Source organism: Oncorhynchus keta, unplaced genomic scaffold (assembly GCF_023373465.1).
Source record: "Oncorhynchus keta strain PuntledgeMale-10-30-2019 unplaced genomic scaffold, Oket_V2 Un_scaffold_16977_pilon_pilon, whole genome shotgun sequence".
Lineage (NCBI taxonomy): Eukaryota > Metazoa > Chordata > Actinopteri > Salmoniformes > Salmonidae > Oncorhynchus > Oncorhynchus keta.
In genome coordinates this window covers 23,243-45,841 of record NW_026290814.1, presented here as the reverse complement: position 1 = coordinate 45,841, position 22,599 = coordinate 23,243, and the positions used below count along the sequence as shown (strand labels likewise).

Genomic DNA, 22,599 nt, shown 5'->3' with positions numbered 1-22,599 from the left:
TCTCTCATCATTATACAGTCCTCTACACTCTCTCATCATTATACAGTCCTCTACACTCTCTCATCATTATACAGTCCTCTACACTCTCATCATTATACAGTCCTCTACACTCTCAACATTATACAGTCCTCTACACTCTCAACATTATACAGTCCTCTACACTCTCAACATTATACAGTCCTCTACACTCTCATCATTATACAGTCCTCTACACTCTCTCATCATTATACAGTCCTCCACTCTCATCATTATACAGTCCTCTACACTCTCTCATCATTATACAGTCCTCTACACTCTCATCATTATACAGTCCTCTACACTCTCATCATTATACATCATTATATTATACAGTCCTCTACACTCTCATCATTATACAGTCCTCTACTCTCAACATTATACAGTCCTCTACACTCAACATTATACAGTCCTCTACACTCTCATCATTATACAGTCCTCTACACTCTCTCATCATTATACAGTCCTCTACACTCTCTCATCATTATACAGTCCTCTATCATCATTATACAGTCCTCTACACTCTCTCATCATTATACAGTCCTCTACACTCTCATCATTATACAGTCCTCTACACTCTCTCATCATTATACAGTCCTCTACACTCTCAACATTATACAGTCCTCTACTCTCAACATTATACAGTCATTATCATTATACAGTCCTCTACACTCTCAACATTATACAGTCCTCTACACTCTCTCATCATTATACAGTCCTCTACACTCTCTCATCATTATACAGTCCTCTACACTCTCTCAACATTATACAGTCCTCTACACTCTCAACATTATACAGTCCTCTACACTCTCTCATCATTATACAGTCCTCTACACTCTCTCAACATTATACAGTCCTCTACACTCTCATCATTATACAGTCCTCTACACTCTCATCATTATACAGTCCTCTACACTCTCTCATCATTATACAGTCCTCTACTCTCTCATCATTATACAGTCCTCTACTCTCTCATCATTATACAGTCCTCTACTCTCTCATCATTATACAGTCCTCTACACTCTCATCATTATACAGTCCTCTACACTCTCTCAACATTATACAGTCCTCTACACTCTCTCAACATTATACAGTCCTCTACACTCTCTCAACATTATACAGTCCTCTACACTCTCATCATTATACAGTCCTCTACACTCTCATCATTATACAGTCCTCTACACTCTCATCATTATACAGTCCTCTACTCTCTCATCATTATACAGTCCTCTACACTCTCATCATTATACAGTCCTCTACACTCTCAACATTATACAGTCCTCTACTCTCTCAACATTATACAGTCCTCTACTAACATTATACAGTCCTCTACACTCTCAACATTATACAGTCCTCTACACTCTCATCATTATACAGTCCTCTACACTCTCAACATTATACAGTCCTCTACACTCTCTCATCATTATACAGTCCTCTACACTCTCTCATCATTATACATTATACAGTCCTCTACACTCTCTCATCATTATACAGTCCTCTACTCTCTCATCATTATACAGTCCTCTACACTCTCATCATTATACAGTCCTCTACACTCTCAACATTATACAGTCCTCTACACTCTCAACATTATACAGTCCTCTACACTCTCAACATTATACAGTCCTCTACACTCTCTCATCATTATACAGTCCTCTACACTCTCTCATCATTATACAGTCCTCTACTCTCTCATCATTATACAGTCCTCTACACTCTCATCATTATACAGTCTCATCATTATACAGTCCTCTACACTCTCATCATTATACAGTCCTCTACACTCTCATCATTATACAGTCCTCTACACTCTCAACATTATACAGTCCTCTACACTCTCTCAACATTATACAGTCCTCTACACTCTCAACATTATACAGTCCTCTACACTCTCAACATTATACAGTCCTCTACACTCTCAACATTATACAGTCCTCTACACTCTCATCATTATACAGTCCTCTACACTCTCATCATTATACAGTCCTCTACACTCTCATCATTATACAGTCCTCTACACTCTCATCATTATACAGTCCTCTACACTCTCATCATTATACAGTCCTCTACACTCTCATCATTATACAGTCCTCTACACTCTCAACATTATACAGTCCTCTACACTCTCAACATTATACAGTCCTCTACACTCTCATCATTATACAGTCCTCTACACTCTCTCATCATTATACAGTCCTCTACACTCTCATCATTATACAGTCCTCTACATCATTATACAGTCCTCTACACTCTCTCATCATTATACAGTCCTCTACACTCTCATCATTATACAGTCCTCTACACTCTCAACATTATACAGTCCTCTACACTCTCATCATTATACAGTCCTCTACACTTCATCATTATACAGTCCTCTACACTCTCAACATTATACAGTCCTCTACACTCTCAACATTATACAGTCCTCTACACTCATTTATACAGTCCTCTACACTCTCATCATTATACAGTCCTCTACACTCTCAACATTATACAGTCCTCTACACTCAACATTATACAGTCCTCTACAGTCTCTCATCATTATACAGTCCTCTACAGTCTCTCATCATTATACAGTCCTCTACACTCTCTCATCATTATACAGTCCTCTACACTCTCTCATCATTATACAGTCCTCTACACTCTCATCATTATACAGTCCTCTACACTCTCATCATTATACAGTCCTCTACACTCTCATCATTATACAGTCCTCTACACTCTCATCATTATACAGTCCTCTACACTCTCATCATTATACAGTCCTCTACTCTCTCATCATTATACAGTCCTCTACACTCTCCTCTACACTCTCATCATTATACAGTCCTCTACTCTCTCAACATTATACAGTCCTCTACACTCTCAACATTATACAGTCCTCTACACTCTCATCATTATTATACAGTCCTCTAGTCCTCTACTCTCTCATCATTATACAGTCCTCTACACTCTCATCATTATACAGTCCTCTACACTCTCATCATTATACAGTCCTCTACACTCTCATCATTATACAGTCCTCTACACTTTATACAGTCCTCTACACTCTCATCATTATACAGTCCTCTACACTCTCATCATTATACAGTCCTCATTATACAGTCCTCTACTCTCTCATCATTATACAGTCCTCTACACTCTCATCATTATACAGTCCTCTACTCTCTCATCATTATACAGTCCTCACTCTCTCATCATTATACAGTCCTCTACACTCTCATCATTATACAGTCCTCTACACTCTCATCATTATACAGTCCTCTACACTCTCATCATTATACAGTCCTCTACACTCTCATCATTATACAGTCCTATACATTATACAGTCCTCTACACTCTCATCATTATACAGTCCTCTACACTCTCATCATTATACAGTCCTCTACACTCTCTCATCATTATACAGTCCTCTACTCTCTCATCATTATACAGTCCTCTACACTCTCATCATTATACAGTCCTACACTCTCATCATTATACAGTCCTCTACACTCTCATCATTATACAGTCCTCTACACTCAACATTATACAGTCCTCTACACTCTCTCAACATTATACAGTCCTCTACACTCTCTCATCATTATACAGTCCTCTACACTCTCATCATTATACAGTCCTCTACTCTCTCATCATTATACAGTCCTCTACACTCTCTCATCATTATACAGTCCTCTACTCTCACATTATACAGTCTCTACACATCATTATACAGTCCTCTACACTCTCATCATTATACAGTCCTCTACACTCTCAACATTATACAGTCCTCTACACTCTCATCATTATACAGTCCTCTACACCTCTACTCATCATTATACAGTCCTCTACAGTCCTCATTATACAGTCTCTACATCAACATTATACAGTCCTCTACACTCTCAACATTATACATTATACAGTCCTCTACACTCTCTCATCATTATACAGTCCTCTACACTCTCAACATTATACAGTCTCTACACTCTCATCATTATACAGTCCTCTACACTCTCATCATTATACAGTCCTCTACACTCTCTCATCATTATACAGTCCTCTACACTCTCTCATCATTATACAGTCCTCTACACTCTCTCATCATTATACAGTCCTCTACACTCTCATCATTATACAGTCCTCTACACTCTCATCATTATACAGTCCTCTACACTCTCATCATTATACAGTCCTCTACACTCTCATCATTATACAGTCCTCTACACTCTCATCATTATACAGTCCTCTACACTCTCATCATTATACAGTCCTCTACACTCTCAACATTATACATTATAACATTATACAGTCCTCTACTCTCTCAACATTATACAGTCCTCTACTTAACATTATACAGTCCTCTACACTCTCAACATTATACAGTCCTCTACACTCTCATCATTATACAGTCCTCTACTCTCTCAACATTATACAGTCCTCTACACTCTCAACATTATACAGTCCTCTACACTCTCAACATTATACAGTCCTCTACACTCTCAACATTATACAGTCCTCTACACTCTCAACATTATACAGTCCTCTACTCTCAACATTATACAGTCCTCTACACTCAACATTATACAGTCCTCTACACTCTCTCATCATTATACAGTCCTCTACACTATCATTATACAGTCCTCTACTCTTATACAGTCCTCTACAACATTATACAGTCCTCTACACTCTCATCATCATTATACAGTCCTCTACACTCTCAACATTATACAGTCCTCTACACTCTCATCATTATACAGTCCTCTACACTCTCATCATTATACAGTCCTCTACTCTCTCATCATTATACAGTCCTCTACACTCTCTCAACATTATACAGTCCTCTACACTCTCAACATTATACAGTCCTCTACACTCTCAACATTATACAGTCATTATATTATACAGTCCTCTACACTCTCATCATTATACAGTCCTCTACACTCTCATCTTATACAGTCCTCATCATTATACAGTCCTCTACACTCTCAACATTATACAGTCCTCACACTTCAACATTATACAGTCCTCTACACTCTCTCATCATTATACAGTCCTCTACACTCTCTCATCATTATACAGTCCTCTACACTCTCATCATTATACAGTCCTCTACACTCTCATCATTATACAGTCCTCTACACTCTCATCATTATACAGTCCTCTACACTCTCAACATTATACAGTCCTCTACACTCTCATCATTATACAGTCCTCTACACTCTCAACATTATACAGTCCTCTACTCTCTCATCATTATACAGTCCTCTACACTCTCAACATTATACAGTCCTCTACACTCTCAACATTATACAGTCCTCTACACTCTCAACATTATACAGTCCTCTACACTCTCAACATTATACAGTCCTCTACACTCTCAACATTATACAGTCCTCTACACTCTCATCATTATACAGTCCTCTACACTCTCATCATTATACATTATACAGTCCTCTACACTCTCTCATCATTATACAGTCCTCTACACTCTCTCATCATTATACAGACATTATACAGTCCTCTACATCTCATCATTATACAGTCCTCTACACTCTCATCATTATACAGTCCTCTATCTCATCATTATACAGTCCTCTACTCTCATTATACAGTCCTCTACACTCTCTCATCATTATACAGTCCTCTACACTCTCATCATTATACAGTCCTCTACTCTCTCAACATTATACAGTCCTCTACACTCTCAACATTATACAGTCCTCTACACTCTCAACATTATACAGTCCTCTACACTCTCAACATTATACAGTCCTCTACACTCTCATCATTATACAGTCCTCTACACTCTCTCAACATTATACAGTCCTCTACACTCTCTCATCATTATACAGTCCTCTACACTCTCATCATTATACAGTCCTCTACACTCTCATCATTATACAGTCCTCTACTCTCTCAACATTATCAGTCCTCTACATTATACAGTCCTCTACACTCTCATCATTATACAGTCCTCTACACTCTCAACATTATACAGTCCTCTACACTCTCAACATTATACAGTCCTCTACACTCTCAACATTATACAGTCCTCTACACTCTCAACATTATACAGTCCTCTACACTCTCTCATCATTATACAGTCCTCTACACTCTCAACATTATACAGTCCTCTACACTCTCAACATTATACAGTCCTCTACACTCTCAACATTATACAGTCCTCTACACTCTCAACATTATACAGTCCTCTACACTCTCATCATTATACAGTCCTCTACACTCTCTCATCATTATACAGTCCTCTACTCTCTCAACATTATACAGTCCTCTACACTCTCAACATTATACAGTCCTCTACACTCTCAACATTATACAGTCCTCTACACTCTCAACATTATACAGTCCTCTACACTCTCAACATTATACAGTCCTCTACACTCTCAACATTATACAGTCCTCTCTCTACACTCTCAACATTATACAGTCCTCTACACTCTCAACATTATACAGTCCTCTACACTCTCAACATTATACAGTCCTCTACACTCTCAACATTATACAGTCCTCTACACTCTCAACATTATACAGTCCTCTACACTCTCAACATTATACAGTCCTCTACACTCTCAACATTATACAGTCCTCTACACTCTCAACATTATACAGTCCTCTATACATTATACAGTCCTCTACACTCTCATCATTATACAGTCCTCTACATCATTATACAGTCCTCTACACTCTCATCATTATACAGTCCTCTACACTCTCTCATCATTATACAGTCCTCTACACTCTCTCATCATTATACAGTCCTCTACACTCTCATCATTATACAGTCCTCTACACTCTCAACATTATACAGTCCTCTACACTCTCAACATTATACAGTCCTCTACACTCTCAACATTATACAGTACACTCTCTCACAGTCCTCTACACTCTCAACATTATACAGTCCTCTACACTCTCATCATTATACAGTCCTCTACACTCTCAACATTATACAGTCCTCTACACTCTCAACATTATACAGTCCTCTACACTCTCAACATTATACAGTCCTCTACACTCTCAACATTATACAGTCCTCTACACTCTCAACATTATACAGTCCTCTACCATTATACAGTCCTCTACACTCTTATACAGTCCTCTACACACTCTCATTTATACAGTCCTCTACACTCTCATCATTATACAGTCCTCTACACTCTCATCATTATACAGTCCTCTACACTCTCATCATTATACAGTCCTCTACACTCTCATCATTATACAGTCCTCTACACTCTCTCATCAACATTATACAGTCCTCTACACTCTCATCATTATACAGTCCTCTAGTCCTCTACACTCTCATCATTATACAGTCCTCTACACTCTCTCAACATTATACAGTCCTCTACACTCTCTCAACATTATACAGTCCTCTACACTCTCAACATTATACAGTCCTCTACACTCTCTCAACATTATACAGTCCTCTACACTCTCTCAACATTATACAGTCCTCTACACTCTCAACATTATACAGTCCTCTACACTCTCTCAACATTATACAGTCCTCTACACTCTCTCATCATTATACAGTCCTCTACACTCTCTCATCATTATACAGTCCTCTACACTCTCTCATCATTATACAGTCCTCTACACTCTCATCATTATACAGTCCTCTACACTCTCTCAACATTATACAGTCCTCTACTCTCTCATCATTATACAGTCCTCTACACTCTCTCATCATTGTACAGTCCTCTACACTCATTATACAGTCCTCACACATTATACAGTCCTCTACTCTCTCAACATTATACAGTCCTCTACACTCTCTCAACATTATACAGTCCTCTACTCTCATCATTATACAGTCCTCTACACACTCTTATCATTATACAGTCCTCTACACTCTCTCATCATTATACAGTCCTCTACACTCTCATCATTATACAGTCCTCTACACTCTCTCATCATTATACAGTCCTCTACACTCTCTCATCATTATACAGTCCTCTACACTCTCATCATTATACAGTCCTCTCATTATACAGTCCTCTACACTCTCAACATTATACAGTCCTCTACACTCTCATCATTATACAGTCCTCTACACTCTCTCATCATTATACAGTCCTCTACACATTATACAGTCCTCTACACTCTCAACATTATACAGTCCTCTACACTCTCAACATTATACAGTCCTCTACACTCTCAACATTATACAGTCCTCTACACTCTCAACATTATACAGTCCTCTACACTCTCAACATTATACAGTCCTCTACACTCTCAACATTATACAGTCCTCTACACTCTCAACATTATACAGTCCTCTACACTCTCATCATTATACAGTCCTCTACACTCTCAACATTATACAGTCCTCTACACTCTCAACATTATACAGTCCTCTACACTCTCAACATTATACAGTCCTCTACACTCTCAACATTATACAGTCCTCTACACTCTCTCATCATTATACAGTCCTCTACACTCTCAACATTATACAGTCCTCTACACTCTCAACATTATACAGTCCTCTACACTCTCAACATTATACAGTCCTCTACACTCTCTCAACATTATACAGTCCTCTACACTCTCTCAACATTATACAGTCCTCTACACTCTCTCAACATTATACAGTCCTCTACACTCTCTCAACATTATACAGTCCTCTACACTCTCTCAACATTATACAGTCCTCTACACTCTCTCAACATTATACAGTCCTCTACACTCTCTCAACATTATACAGTCCTCTACACTCTCTCAACATTATACAGTCCTCTACACTCTCTCAACATTATACAGTCCTCTACACTCTCTCAACATTATACAGTCCTCTACACTCTCATCATTATACAGTCCTCTACACTCTCAACATTATACAGTCCTCTACACTCTCTCAACATCTCTCTTATACAGTCCTCTACACTCCTCTACATTATACAGTCCTCTACACTCTCAACATTATACAGTCCTCTACACTCTCAACATTATACACAGTCCTCTACACAGTCTCAACATTATACAGTCCTCTCTCTCTCTCGTCGTCACACAGTCCAGTTCTGGACAGTCTCTGCTCTCTCTCTCGTCGTTACACAGTCCTCTGCTCTCTCTCTCGTCGTTACACAGTCCTCTGCTCTCTCTCTAGTCGTTACAGTCCTCTACACTCTCTCGTCGTCACACAGTCCTCTGCTCTCTCTCTCGTCATTACACAGTCCTCTGCTCTCTCTCTCGTCGTTACAGTCCTCTGCTCTCTCTCTCGTCGTTACACAGTCCTCTGCTCTCTCTCTCTCGTCTCGTTACACAGTCCTCTGCTCTCTCTCTCGTCGTTACACAGTCCTCTGCTCTCTCTCTCGTCGTTACACAGTCCTCTGCTCTCTCTCTCGTCGTCACACAGTCCTCTGCTCTCTCTCTCGTCGTCACACAGTCCTCTCTCTCTCTCTCGTCGTCACACAGTCCTCCTCTCTCTCTCTCGTCGTCACACAGTCCTCCTCTCTCTCTCTCGTCGTCGTCACACAGTCCTCCTCTCTCTCTCTCGTCGTCACACAGTCCTCCTCTCTCTCTCTCGTCGTCACACAGTCCTCCTCTCTCTCGTCGTCACACAGTCCTCTCTCTCTCTCGTCTTTACACAGTCCTCTGCTCTCTCTGAACAGACGTCAACATGCTGATGCATCTAAAGGTAACAGTGAAAGGTCAGGAAGATCACACACTCACAGTGCACTTTACAAGTACAGTACCACGTAATTAAAACCCTATTGCTGCTGGTTGGTTTAGAGTAGTGTCTGTTTATTTGTTTAGAGTATGGATTGATGTGTGTGTCCCCGAGTTAATTTCTGTTGATATGGGAGACTCCTACTCCCCCTGCCCTTCCTGTGGGCTCAGACCTTTATACACACACACACACACACACACACACACCCTGTAACGCCACAGTGCGTGTCACCAGTAATTGCCATGTAAAGCTAACTGATGTCAGTTAACTTATCTTTGTAGTGTAATTAGGAACATTCCTTTAGCGCTGTGCAGTGCAGAACACAGTTCAACAGCCATGGATGTGTGTCTCAGATGTTCACCAATTAGTCCAACCAATGAGGTCAAGTCTTTGGTCCAGCTGGTGAACTGGAAGGCCAAGCCGTGTGGTTTAGGAACTGAGGACAGCAGTAATTTTAAGGAGGAAAACTTAACCATCCCCCATATATTACTTCTGATAAAACCTCCAAGTGTATAATTTTTAGATGTCTGAGAATTAGAATGCATTTGAATATTCCTTGACTGTTCCGGAGTTCCACTCTGTTCTGATCGCCTTCAGCCTCACTGTGCCCTCTCTCTTTAGGCTGTGTAGTAAGTCTTCTAAATGCCATGGAGGGAGGTGCCCTCTCTCTTTAGGCTGTGTAGTAAGTCTTCTAGATGACATGGAGGGAGGTGCCCTCTCTCTTTAGGCTGTGTAGTAAGTCTTCTAAATGCCATGGAGGGAGGTGCCCTCTCTCTTTAGGCTGTGTAGTAAGTCTTCTAGATGACATGGAGGGAGGTGCCCTCTCTCTTTAGGCTGTGTAGTAAGTCTTCTAAATGCCATGGAGGGAGGTGCCCTCTCTCTTTAGGCTGTGTAGTAAGTCTTCTAAATGCCATGGAGGGAGGTGCCCTCTCTCTTTAGGCTGTGTAGTAAGTCTTCTAAATGACATGGAGGGAGGTGCCCTCTCTCTTTTAGGCTGTGTAGTAAGTCTTCTAAATGCCATGGAGGGAGGTGCCCTCTCTCTTTAGGCTGTGTAGTAAGTCTTCTAAATGCCATGGAGGAGGTGCCCCCTCTGAAGGCCTCTCTCTTTAGGCTGTGTAGTAAGTCTTCTAAATGCCATGGAGGGAGGTGCCCCTCTGAAGGCCTCTCTCTTTAGGCTGTGTAGTAAGTCTTCTAAATGACATGGAGGGAGGTGCCCTCTCTCTTTAGGCTGTGTAGTAAGTCTTCTAAATGACATGGAGGGAGGTGCCCTCTCTCTTTAGGCTGTGTAGTAAGTCTTCTAAATGACATGGAGGGAGGTGCCCTCTCTCTTTAGGCTGTGTAGTAAGTCTTCTAAATGACATGGAGGGAGGTGCCCTCTCTCTTTAGGCTGTGTAGTAAGTCTTCTAAATGACATGGAGGGAGGTGCCCTCTCTCTTTAGGCTGTGTAGTAAGTCTTCTAAATGCCATGGAGGGAGGTGCCCTCTCTCTTTAGGCTGTGTAGTAAGTCTTCTAAATGCCATGGAGGGAGGTGCCCTCTCTCTTTAGGCTGTGTAGTAAGTCTTCTAAATGACATGGAGGGAGGTGCCCTCTCTCTTTAGGCTGTGTAGTAAGTCTTCTAAATGCCATGGAGGGAGGTGCCCTCTCTCTTTAGGCTGTGTAGTAAGTCTTCTAAATGCCATGGAGGGAGGTGCCCTCTCTCTTTAGGCTGTGTAGTAAGTCTTCTAAATGCCATGGAGGGAGGTGCCCTCTCTCTTTAGGCTGTGTAGTAAGTCTTCTAAATGCCATGGAGGGAGGTGCCCTCTCTTTTAGGCTGTGTAGTAAGTCTTCTAGATGCCATGGAGGGAGGTGCCCTCTCTCTTTAGGCTGTGTAGTAAGTCTTCTAGATGCCATGGAGGGAGGTGCCCTCTCTCTTTAGGCTGTGTAGTAAGTCTTCTAAATGCCATGGAGGGAGGTGCCCTCTCTCTTTAGGCTGTGTAGTAAGTCTTCTAAATGCCATGGAGGGAGGTGCCCTCTCTCTTTAGGCTGTGTAGTAAGTCTTCTAGATGCCATGGAGGGAGGTGCCCTCTCTTTTAGGCTGTGTAGTAAGTCTTCTAGATGCCATGGAGGGAGGTGCCCTCTCTCTTTAGGCTGTGTAGTAAGTCTTCTAGATGCCATGGAGGGAGGTGCCCTCTTAGGCTGTGTAGTAAGTCTTCTAGATGCCATGGAGGGAGGTGCCCTCTCTCTTTAGGCTGTGTAGTAAGTCTTCTAAATGCCATGGAGGGAGGTGCCCTCTCTCTTTAGGCTGTGTAGTAAGTCTTCTAAATGCCATGGAGGGAGGTGCCCTCTCTCTTTAGGCTGTGTAGTAAGTCTTCTAAATGCCATGGAGGGAGGTGCCCTCTCTCTTTAGGCTGTGTAGTAAGTCTTCTAAATGCCATGGAGGGAGGTGCCCTCTCTCTTTAGGCTGTGTAGTAAGTCTTCTAAATGCCATGGAGGGAGGTGCCCTCTCTCTTTAGGCTGTGTAGTAAGTCTTCTAAATGCCATGGAGGGAGGTGCCCTCTCTCTTTAGGCTGTGTAGTAAGTCTTCTAAATGCCATGGAGGGAGGTGCCCTCTCTCTTTAGGCTGTGTAGTAAGTCTTCTAAATGCCATGGAGGGAGGTGCCCTCTCTCTTTAGGCTGTGTAGTAAGTCTTCTAAATGACATGGAGGAGGTGCCCTCTCTTTTAGGCTGTGTAGTAAGTCTTCTAAATGCCATGGAGGGAGGTGCCCTCTCTCTTTAGGCTGTGTAGTAAGTCTTCTAAATGCCATGGAGGGAGGTGCCCTCTCTCTTTAGGCTGTGTAGTAAGTCTTCTAAATGCCATGGAGGGAGGTGCCCTCTCTTTTAGGCTGTGTAGTAAGTCTTCTAAATGCCATGGAGGGAGGTGCCCTCTCTCTTTTTAGGCTGTGTAGTAAGTCTTCTAAATGCCATGGAGGGAGGTGCCCTCTCTCTTTAGGCTGTGTAGTAAGTCTTCTAAATGCCATGGAGGGAGGTGCCCTCTCTCTTTAGGCTGTGTAGTAAGTCTTCTAAATGCCATGGAGGGAGGTGCCCTCTCTCTTTAGGCTGTGTAGTAAGTCTTCTAAATGCCATGGAGGGAGGTGCCCTCTCTCTTTAGGCTGTGTAGTAAGTCTTCTAAATGCCATGGAGGGAGGTGCCCTCTCTCTTTAGGCTGTGTAGTAAGTCTTCTAAATGCCATGGAGGGAGGTGCCCTCTCTCTTTAGGCTGTGTAGTAAGTCTTCTAAATGCCATGGAGGGAGGTGCCCTCTCTTTTAGGCTGTGTAGTAAGTCTTCTAAATGCCATGGAGGGAGGTGCCCTCTCTCTTTAGGCTGTGTAGTAAGTCTTCTAAATGCCATGGAGGGAGGTGCCCTCTCTCTTTAGGCTGTGTAGTAAGTCTTCTAAATGCCATGGAGGGAGGTGCCCTCTCTCTTTAGGCTGTGTAGTAAGTCTTCTAAATGCCATGGAGGGAGGTGCCCTCTCTCTTTAGGCTGTGTAGTAAGTCTTCTAAATGCCATGGAGGGAGGTGCCCTCTCTCTTTAGGCTGTGTAGTAAGTCTTCTAAATGCCATGGAGGGAGGTGCCCTCTCTCTTTAGGCTGTGTAGTAAGTCTTCTAAATGCCATGGAGGGAGGTGCCCTCTCTCTTTAGGCTGTGTAGTAAGTCTTCTAAATGCCATGGAGGGAGGTGCCCTCTCTCTTTAGGCTGTGTAGTAAGTCTTCTAAATGCCATGGAGGGAGGTGCCCTCTCTCTTTAGGCTGTGTAGTAAGTCTTCTAAATGCCATGGAGGGAGGTGCCCTCTCTCTTTAGGCTGTGTAGTAAGTCTTCTAAATGCCATGGAGGGAGGTGCCCTCTCTCTTTAGGCTGTGTAGTAAGTCTTCTAAATGCCATGGAGGGGAGGTGCCCTCTCTCTTTAGGCTGTGTAGTAAGTCTTCTAAATGCCATGGAGGGAGGTGCCCTCTCTCTTTAGGCTGTGTAGTAAGTCTTCTAAATGCCATGGAGGGAGGTGCCCTCTCTTTAGGCTTTAGTAAGTCTTCTAGGCTGTGTAGTAAGTCTTCTAAATGCCATGGAGGGAGGTGCCCTCTCTCTTTAGGCTGTGTAGTAAGTCTTCTAAATGCCATGGAGGGAGGTGCCCTCTCTCTTTAGGCTGTGTAGTAAGTCTTCTAAATGCCATGGAGGGAGGTGCCCTCTCTCTTTAGGCTGTGTAGTAAGTCTTCTAAATGCCATGGAGGGAGGTGCCCTCTCTCTTTAGGCTGTGTAGTAAGTCTTCTAAATGCCATGGAGGGAGGTGCCCTCTCTCTTTAGGCTGTGTAGTAAGTCTTCTAAATGCCATGGAGGGAGGTGCCCTCTCTCTTTAGGCTGTGTAGTAAGTCTTCTAAATGCCATGGAGGGAGGTGCCCTCTCTCTTTAGGCTGTGTAGTAAGTCTTCTAGATGCCATGGAGGGAGGTGCCCTCTCTCTTTAGGCTGTGTAGTAAGTCTTCTAAATGCCATGGAGGGAGGTGCCCTCTCTCTTTAGGCTGTGTAGTAAGTCTTCTAAATGCCATGGAGGGAGGTGCCCTCTCTCTTTAGGCTGTGTAGTAAGTCTTCTAAATGCCATGGAGGGAGGTGCCCTCTCTCTTTAGGCTGTGTAGTAAGTCTTCTAAATGCCATGGAGGGAGGTGCCCTCTCTCTTTAGGCTGTGTAGTAAGTCTTCTAGATGCCATGGAGGGAGGTGCCCTCTCTCTTTAGGCTGTGTAGTAAGTCTTCTAAATGCCATGGAGGGAGGTGCCCTCTCTCTTTAGGCTGTGTAGTAAGTCTTCTAAATGCCATGGAGGGAGGTGCCCTCTCTCTTTAGGCTGTGTAGTAAGTCTTCTAAATGCCATGGAGGGAGGTGCCCTCTCTCTTTAGGCTGTGTAGTAAGTCTTCTAAATGCCATGGAGGGAGGTGCCCTCTCTCTTTAGGCTGTGTAGTAAGTCTTCTAAATGCCATGGAGGGAGGTGCCCTCTCTCTTTAGGCTGTGTAGTAAGTCTTCTAAATGCCATGGAGGAGGTGCCCTCTCTTTTCTTCTAGGCTGTGTAGTAAGTCTTCTAAATGCCATGGAGGGAGGTGCTCTCTTTAGGCCTTCTCCATGGAGGGAGGTGCCCTTCTCTTTAGGCTGTGTAGTAAGTCTTCTAAATGCCATGGAGGGAGGTGCCCTCTCTCTTTAGGCTGTGTAGTAAGTCTTCTAAATGCCATGGAGGGAGGTGCCCTCTCTCTTTAGGCTGTGTAGTAAGTCTTCTAAATGCCATGGAGGGAGGTGCCCTCTCTCTTTAGGCTGTGTAGTAAGTCTTCTAAATGCCATGGAGGGAGGTGCCCTCTCTCTTTAGGCTGTGTAGTAAGTCTTCTAAATGCCATGGAGGGAGGTGCCCTCTCTCTTTAGGCTGTGTAGTAAGTCTTCTAAATGCCATGGAGGGAGGTGCCCTCTCTCTTTAGGCTGTGTAGTAAGTCTTCTAAATGCCATGGAGGGAGGTGCCCTCTCTCTTTAGGCTGTGTAGTAAGTCTTCTAAATGCCATGGAGGGAGGTGCCCTCTCTCTTTAGGCTGTGTAGTAAGTCTTCTAAATGCCATGGAGGGAGGTGCCCTCTCTCTTTAGGCTGTGTAGTAAGTCTTCTAAATGCCATGGAGGGAGGTGCCCTCTCTCTTTAGGCTGTGTAGTAAGTCTTCTAAATGCCATGGAGGGAGGTGCCCTCTCTCTTTAGGCTGTGTAGTAAGTCTTCTAAATGCCATGGAGGGAGGTGCCCCATGGAGGGAGGTGCCCTCTCTTTTAGGCTGTGTAGTAAGTCTTCTAAATGCCATGGAGGGAGGTGCCCTCTCTCTTTAGGCTGTGTAGTAAGTCTTCTAAATGCCATGGAGGGAGGTGCCCTCTCTCTTTAGGCTGTGTAGTAAGTCTTCTAAATGCCATGGAGGGAGGTGCCCTCTCTCTTTAGGCTGTGTAGTAAGTCTTCTAAATGCCATGGAGGGAGGTGCCCTCTCTCTTTAGGCTGTGTAGTAAGTCTTCTAAATGCCATGGAGGGAGGTGCCCTCTCTCTTTAGGCTGTGTAGTAAGTCTTCTAAATGCCATGGAGGGAGGTGCCCTCTCTCTTTAGGCTGTGTAGTAAGTCTTCTAAATGCCATGGAGGGAGGTGCCCTCTCTCTTTAGGCTGTGTAGTAAGTCTTCTAAATGCCATGGAGGGAGGTGCCCTCTCTCTTTAGGCTGTGTAGTAAGTCTTCTAAATGCCATGGAGGGAGGTGCCCTCTCTCTTTAGGCTGTGTAGTAAGTCTTCTAAATGCCATGGAGGGAGGTGCCCTCTCTCTTTAGGCTGTGTAGTAAGTCTTCTAGATGACATGGAGGGAGGTGCCCTCTCTCTTTAGGCTGTGTAGTAAGTCTTCTAGATGCCATGGAGGGAGGTGCCCTCTCTCTTTAGGCTGTGTAGTAAGTCTTCTAAATGACATGGAGGGAGGTTCCCTCTCTCTTTAGGCTGTGTAGTAAGTCTTCTAAATGACATGGAGGGAGGTGCCTCTCTCTTTAGGCTGTGTAGTAAGTCTTCTAAATGCCATGGAGGGAGGTGCCCTCTCTCTTTAGGCTGTGTAGTAAGTCTTCTAAATGCCATGGAGGGAGGTGCCCTCTCTCTTTAGGCTGTGTAGTAAGTCTTCTAAATGCCATGGAGGGAGGTGCCCCCTCTGAAGGTCTCTGCCTGTTTACTTCTAGATGCCGTGGAGGGAGGTGCCCCCTCTGAAGGTCTCTGCCTGTTTACTTCTAGATGCCGTGGAGGGAGGTGCCCCCTCTGAAGGTCTCTGCCTGTTTACTTCTGGATGCCGTGGAGGGAGGTGCCCCCTCTGAAGGCCTCTGCCTGTTTACTTCTAAATGCCGTGGAGGAGGTGCCCCCTCTGAAGGCCTCTGCCTGTTTACTTCTAGATGCCATGGAGGGAGGTGCCCCCTCTGAAGGCCTCTGCCTGTTTACTTCTGGATGCCATGGAGGGAGGTGCCCCCTCTGAAGGCCTCTGCCTGTTTACTTCTAGATGCCATGGAGGGAGGTGCCCCCTCTGAAGGCCTCTGCCTGTTTACTTCTAGATGCCATGGAGGGAGGTGCCCCCTCTGAAGGCCTCTGCCTGTTTACTTCTGGATGCCATGGAGGGAGGTGCCCCCTCTGAAGGCCTCTGCCTGTTTACTTCTGGATGCCATGGAGGGAGGTGCCCCCTCTGAAGGTCTCTGCCTGTTTACTTCTAGATGCCATGGAGGGAGGTGCCCCCTCTGAAGGTCTCTGCCTGTTTACTTCTAGATGCCATGGAGGGAGGTGCCCCCTCTGAAGGCCTCTGCCTGTTTACTTCTGGATGCCATGGAGGGAGGTGCCCCCTCTGAAGGCCTCTGCCTGTTTACTTCTGGATGCCATGGAGGGAGGTGCCCCCTCTGAAGGCCTCTGCCTGTTTACTTCTAGATGCCATGGAGGGAGGTGCCCCCTCTGAAGGCCTCTGCCTGTTTACTTCTGGATGCCATGGAGGGAGGTGCCCCCTCTGAAGGCCTCTGCCTGTTTACTTCTGGATGCCATGGAGGGAGGTGCCCCCTCTGAAGGCCTCTGCCTGTTTACTTCTGGATGCCATGGAGGGAGGTGCCCCTCTGAAGGCCTCTGCCTGTTTACTTCTGGATGCCATGGAGGGAGGTGCCCCCTCTGAAGGCCTCTGCCTGTTTACTTCTGGATGCCATGGAGGGAGGTGCCCCTCTGAAGGCCTCTGCCTGTTTACTTCTGGATGCCATGGAGGGAGGTGCCATTACATCACTCTGTGCAGCGCTGGAAAAGGGAGGGTATATTACTGAAATGTCAACGTTTACCAGTAAACTACCAGCGTTTTGGTAACGTTTAAGGATTTTATGTCATTTTTTTCACAAGACATCTAGTATCCCTTTTGGGTCCTTCAGATTATCCCAGATGTGTGTAATTACCTCCGGCTCTCTGTGTGGCATTATCGCATGTCAAATATTCAAAGTTAATTAAGATATAATAATAATAATAATAGCACAAGAAATCTGTAAATCATTATCCTGAATACAAAGCATCAACTTAGTGAATATCATTGGTATTTAATGAGGGTTTCAGCATGAAATATCCTTTTTGTTTTCTTTAAACACGTTTATTTATCCTACTGTATCACGGTCTCTGTTGTAAATGTACTGGTGCCAAACTGGAGGCGGTCTCTGTTGTAAATGTACTGGTGCCAAACTGGAGGCGGTCTCTGTTGTAAATGTACTGGTGCCAAACTGGAGGCGGTCTCTGTTGGAAATGTACTGGTGCCAAACTGGAGGCGGTCTCTGTTGGAAATGTACTGGTGCCAAACTGGAGGCGGTCTCTGTTGGAAATGTACTGGTGCCAAACTGGAGGCGGTCTCTGTTGTAAATGTACTGGTGCCAAACTGGAGGCGGTGGTGAAAAAAGTGGATGGTTAGTTGGAGTTAATTGAATATAATGCCTGTGTGTACAGTGGCAGGAACCAGTAGGTATAAACCCTCTGGAATTACCAGGATTTCTGCATTAATTGGTCATCAGATCTGATCTTCATCTAAGTCACAACAACAGACAGACCGTGGGAATTAATAGAAATATGTGCAAAATAATATTTCTACCATTTAAATGTAGATTTTTTTTGCATTGGATATATTTATCTTACCCTATATGGAGACAAACATTTTACCTTATAAGTAGACATAATTGCAAATGATTAAATACTTCCAATATCCAATCGCTTCCTCCCCTCCCCTCCCGACCCCGTCCCTCCCTGACCCCGTCCCTCTCTTCCTCCCTCCCTGACCCCGTCCCTCTCTTCCTCTCTCCCCTCCCTGACCCCGTCCCTCTCTTCCTCTCTCTCCTCCCTGACCCCGTCCCCTCCTGACCCCATACCTCTCGTCGTGACCCCCGTCCCTCCCTGACCCCGTTCCTCTGTAATTCTTGTCAGTGTTTAAACAGCAGCTCAGTAACAGGACAGAGGTCACAGCACATGGAGGCTACGTCACAAATGGCAACATATTCCCCTGTTTTAGTGCACTACTTTTGACCTTACAGTCAACACCTTTTGTATCAACAAGCCATAGTTGAACACACTTTGTTTAGCTTTCAGGCTTCTCTTTTAAACCCATGCAGGATCGCCCATAGGGTGCACTAGGCCCCATAGGGCGCTGGTCAGAAGTAGTGGACTATATAGGGAACAGGCTGCTATTTGAAACTAGTAGAAACATGTTCCTAACGGTCTCTCTTGGATCCTGACTGAGAGGAGAGAGCAGAATTCCATAGAACACGCTGCCTCCCCATGTTGTCCGCGTGGGAGGTGTGACACGAGCAATGCTGATGACCACACACACACACACACACACACACACACACACACACACGTTAGGTGAGCGCTGATGGTTGGAGGTGATGGCAGCACTATGGTTTAACACGACGGCGTTCGTTCACACCACAGGGTTGGTTGACACACTGCAGGGTTCACAACACACACCTCTGTGTGGGTGGAGGTGTGAGGAGAGACCAGCTCACACCGTGGTCTACAGTTAGTCTGACTCTGGCCTATATACTCTGGACATCAGTCAGCCAACAGAAAGGCCTGTTTTCTGCGTCCTGACAATTTATCCTAGACAGACTTCTAAATATAGAACATCTATTTGGCTACCAATGATTCATTGAAAGTGCAACATGCTCCTTTTAAAATGACGTCCCCGATTGCAAGTCATTATTGTGCTGCTGTCTGCATGGTCCCACCCTGTTGGTCTGATGGAGAGATAATGGGCTGTTTCTCTTATAAATGGGACGTTCACCTCTGTGGCTGTGTAGCACGACCCAGAGACATACATTAAGAGCTTGGCCAGGTTTGAGAATGGCTGCCATGGCAACGCCTTTATTCTCAAGATGTTGGTGATGTAACAATGCTAGAGTGACAGTTCCCTATGAAATGACCTGCCGTAAACAAACAAAACAAGAGCAGTGAATTTCAGATGTTTTTCTGGATTAGCGTTCGGGATCGTGTGCATCCAAGGTGGTGTTGTGGTGTCAAACTGACGTATCTGCTTTCACTGGACGTCTTCACAGGTCTAAAACCTGTCAGAAATAAACCGTACAACTCTGAAGTGTGGCAGTGGCTACAGAGCCTTTTACCTTGGCTACTGAGGAGGAAGTGGCTCTCAGAACGTTCAGACAGAAACCTCTCTAGATAAATGTATATGAGTCTGGCACGGCCCAGCAGCCTGCTAGGAGTCTGGCACGGCCCAGCAGCCTGCTAGGAGTCCGGCACGGCCCAGCAGCCTGCTAGGAGTCCGGCACGGCCCAGCAGCCTGCTAGGAGTCCGGCACGGCCCAGCAGCCTGCTAGGAGTCCGGCACGGCCCAGCAGCCTGCTAGGAGTCCGGCACGGCCCAGCAGCCTGCTAGGAGTCCGGCACGGCCCAGCAGCCTGCTAGGAGTCCGGCACGGCCCAGCAGCCTGCTAGGAGTCCGGCACGGCCCACAGTAACCCTGTGTAGAATGAACATCTAGAACAAGCCTGCCTAGCTGCCATAGCCGGTCGCTGTTTCCAGGTCTTGTGGATTGGGCCATATGTGACCCCCTCCCCCCATGCCCTCAGGTCATCCTTTCATCACTCTATCCAGGTCAGTAGTTTTTATTGGCTCCAGACTGACTGTCCAGACTGACTGCCCAGCTTCAGTCACCTTCTCTGGGGTTGGATGGGCAGCATGGTGGGGGAGGGGGATACCACCTTCTCTGGGGTTGGATGGGCTGTATGGTGGGGGAGGGGGAGGGGGATACCACCTTCTCTGGGGTTGGATGGGCTGCATGGTGGGGGAGGGGGAGGGGGATACCACCTTCTCTGGGGTTGGATGGGCTGCGTGGTGGGGGAGGGGATACCACCTTCTCTGGGGTTGGATGGGCTGCATGGTGGGGGAGGGGGAGGGGATACCACCTTCTCTGGGGTTGGATGGGCTGCATGGTGGGGGAGGGGATACCATCTTCTCTGGGGTTGGATGGGCTGCATGGTGGGGGAGGGGATACCACCTTCTCTGGGGTTGGATGGGCAGCATGGTGGGGGAGGGGGATACCACCTTCTCTGGGGTTGGATGGGCTGCGTGGTGGGGGAGGGGATACCATCTTCTCTGGGGTTGGATGGGCTGCATGGTGGGGGAGGGGAGGGGGATACCATCTTCTCTGGGGTTGGATGGGCTGCATGGTGGGGGAGGGGGGGGGATACCATCTTCTCTGGGGTTGGATGGGCAGCATGGTGAGGGAGGGGATACCATCTTCTCTGGGGTTGGATGGGCTGCATGGTGAGGGAGGGGATACCATCTTCTCTGGGGTTGGATGGGCAGCATGGTGGGGGGAGGGGAGGGGGATACCACCTTCTCTGGGGTTGGATGGGCAGCATGGTGGGGGAGGGGATACCATCTTCTCTGGGGTTGGATGGGCAGCATGGTGAGGGAGGGGATACCATCTTCTCTGGGGTTGGATGGGCAGCATGGTGAGGGAGGGGGATACCATCTTCTCTGGGGTTGGATGGGCAGCATGGTGAGGGAGGGGGATACCATCTTCTCTGGGGTTGGATGGGCAGCATGGTGGGGAGGGGGATACCACCTTCTCTGGGGTTGGATGGGCAGCATGGTGGGGGAGGGGATACCACCTTCTCTGGGGTTGGATGGGCAGCATGGTGGGGGAGGGGATACCATCTTCTCTGGGGTTGGATGGGCAGCATGGTGGGGGAGGGGGATACCACCTTCTCTGGGGTTGGATGGGCAGCATGGTGGGGGAGGGGATACCACCTTCTCTGGGGTTGGATGGGCTGCATGGTGGGGGAGGGGGATACCATCTTCTCTGGGGTTGGATGGGCTGCGTGGTGGGGGAGGGGAGGGGATACCACCTTCTCTGGGGTTGGATGGGCTGCGTGGAGGGGGATACCATCTTCTCTGGGGTTGGATGGGCTGCATGGTGGGGGAGGGGATACCATCTTCTCTGGGGTTGGATGGGCTGCGTGGTGGGGGAGGGGAGGGGATACCACCTTCTCTGGGGTTGGATGGGCAGCATGGTGGGGGAGGGGAGGGGGATACCACCTTCTCTGGGGTTGGATGGGCAGCATGGTGGGGGAGGGGATACCACCTTCTCTGGGGTTGGATGGGCTGCATGGTGGGGGAGGGGATACCACCTTCTCTGGGGTTGGATGGGCAGCATGGTGGGGGAGGGGATACCACCTTCTCTGGGGTTGGATGGGCTGCATGGTGGGGGAGGGGATGCCACCTTCTCTGGGGTTGGATGGGCTGCATGGTGGGGGAGGGGATACCACCTTCTCTGGGGTTGGATGGGCAGCATGGTGGGGGAGGGGATACCACCTTCTCTGGGGTTGGATGGGCAGCATGGTGGGGGAGGGGAGGGGATACCACCTTCTCTGGGGGTTGGATGGGTAGCATGGTGGGGGAGGGGAGGGGGATACCACCTTCTCTGGGGGTTGGATGGGCAGCATGGTGGGGGAGGGGGATACCACCTTCTCTGGGGTTGGATGGGCTGCATGGTGGGGGAGGGGATACCACCTTCTCTGGGGTTGGATGGGCTGTATGGTGGGGGAGGGGGGGGATACCACCTTCTCTGGGGGTTGGATGGGCAGCATGGTGGGGGAGGGGAGGGGATACCACCTTCTCTGGGGGTTGGATGGGCTGTATGGTGGGGGAGGGGGAGGGGGATACCACCTTCTCTGGGGGTTGGATGGGCTGCATGGTGGGGGAGGGGGATACCACCTTCTCTGGGGTTGGATGGGCTGCATGGTGGGGGAGGGGAGGGGATACCACCTTCTCTGGGGGTTGGATGGGCAGCATGGTGGGGGAGGGGGATACCACCTTCTCTGGGGGTTGGATGGGCAGCATGGTGGGGGAGGGGATACCACCTTCTCTG

The 22,599-nt window shown here is 46.5% G+C and overlaps 1 long non-coding RNA gene across 4 annotated transcripts; it reads left to right on the top strand.

Annotated features, from left to right (window-relative positions):
- Positions 1-16,565: 16,565 nt before the first annotated feature.
- On the top strand, positions 16,566-17,696 carry LOC127927652 (uncharacterized). 4 transcript variants are annotated; one of them, XR_008128294.1, is made up of 4 exons: positions 16,566-16,673; positions 16,778-16,896; positions 17,001-17,297; positions 17,349-17,400. It is a non-coding gene; the product is annotated as an uncharacterized LOC127927652 (long non-coding RNA). The 4 variants fall into 4 exon arrangements; XR_008128293.1 differs by having other exon boundaries at positions 16,580-16,896; positions 17,349-17,406; XR_008128295.1 differs by lacking the exon at positions 17,349-17,400 and adding an exon at positions 17,452-17,696 and having other exon boundaries at positions 16,583-16,896; positions 17,001-17,245.
- Positions 17,697-22,599: the final 4,903 nt, after the last annotated feature.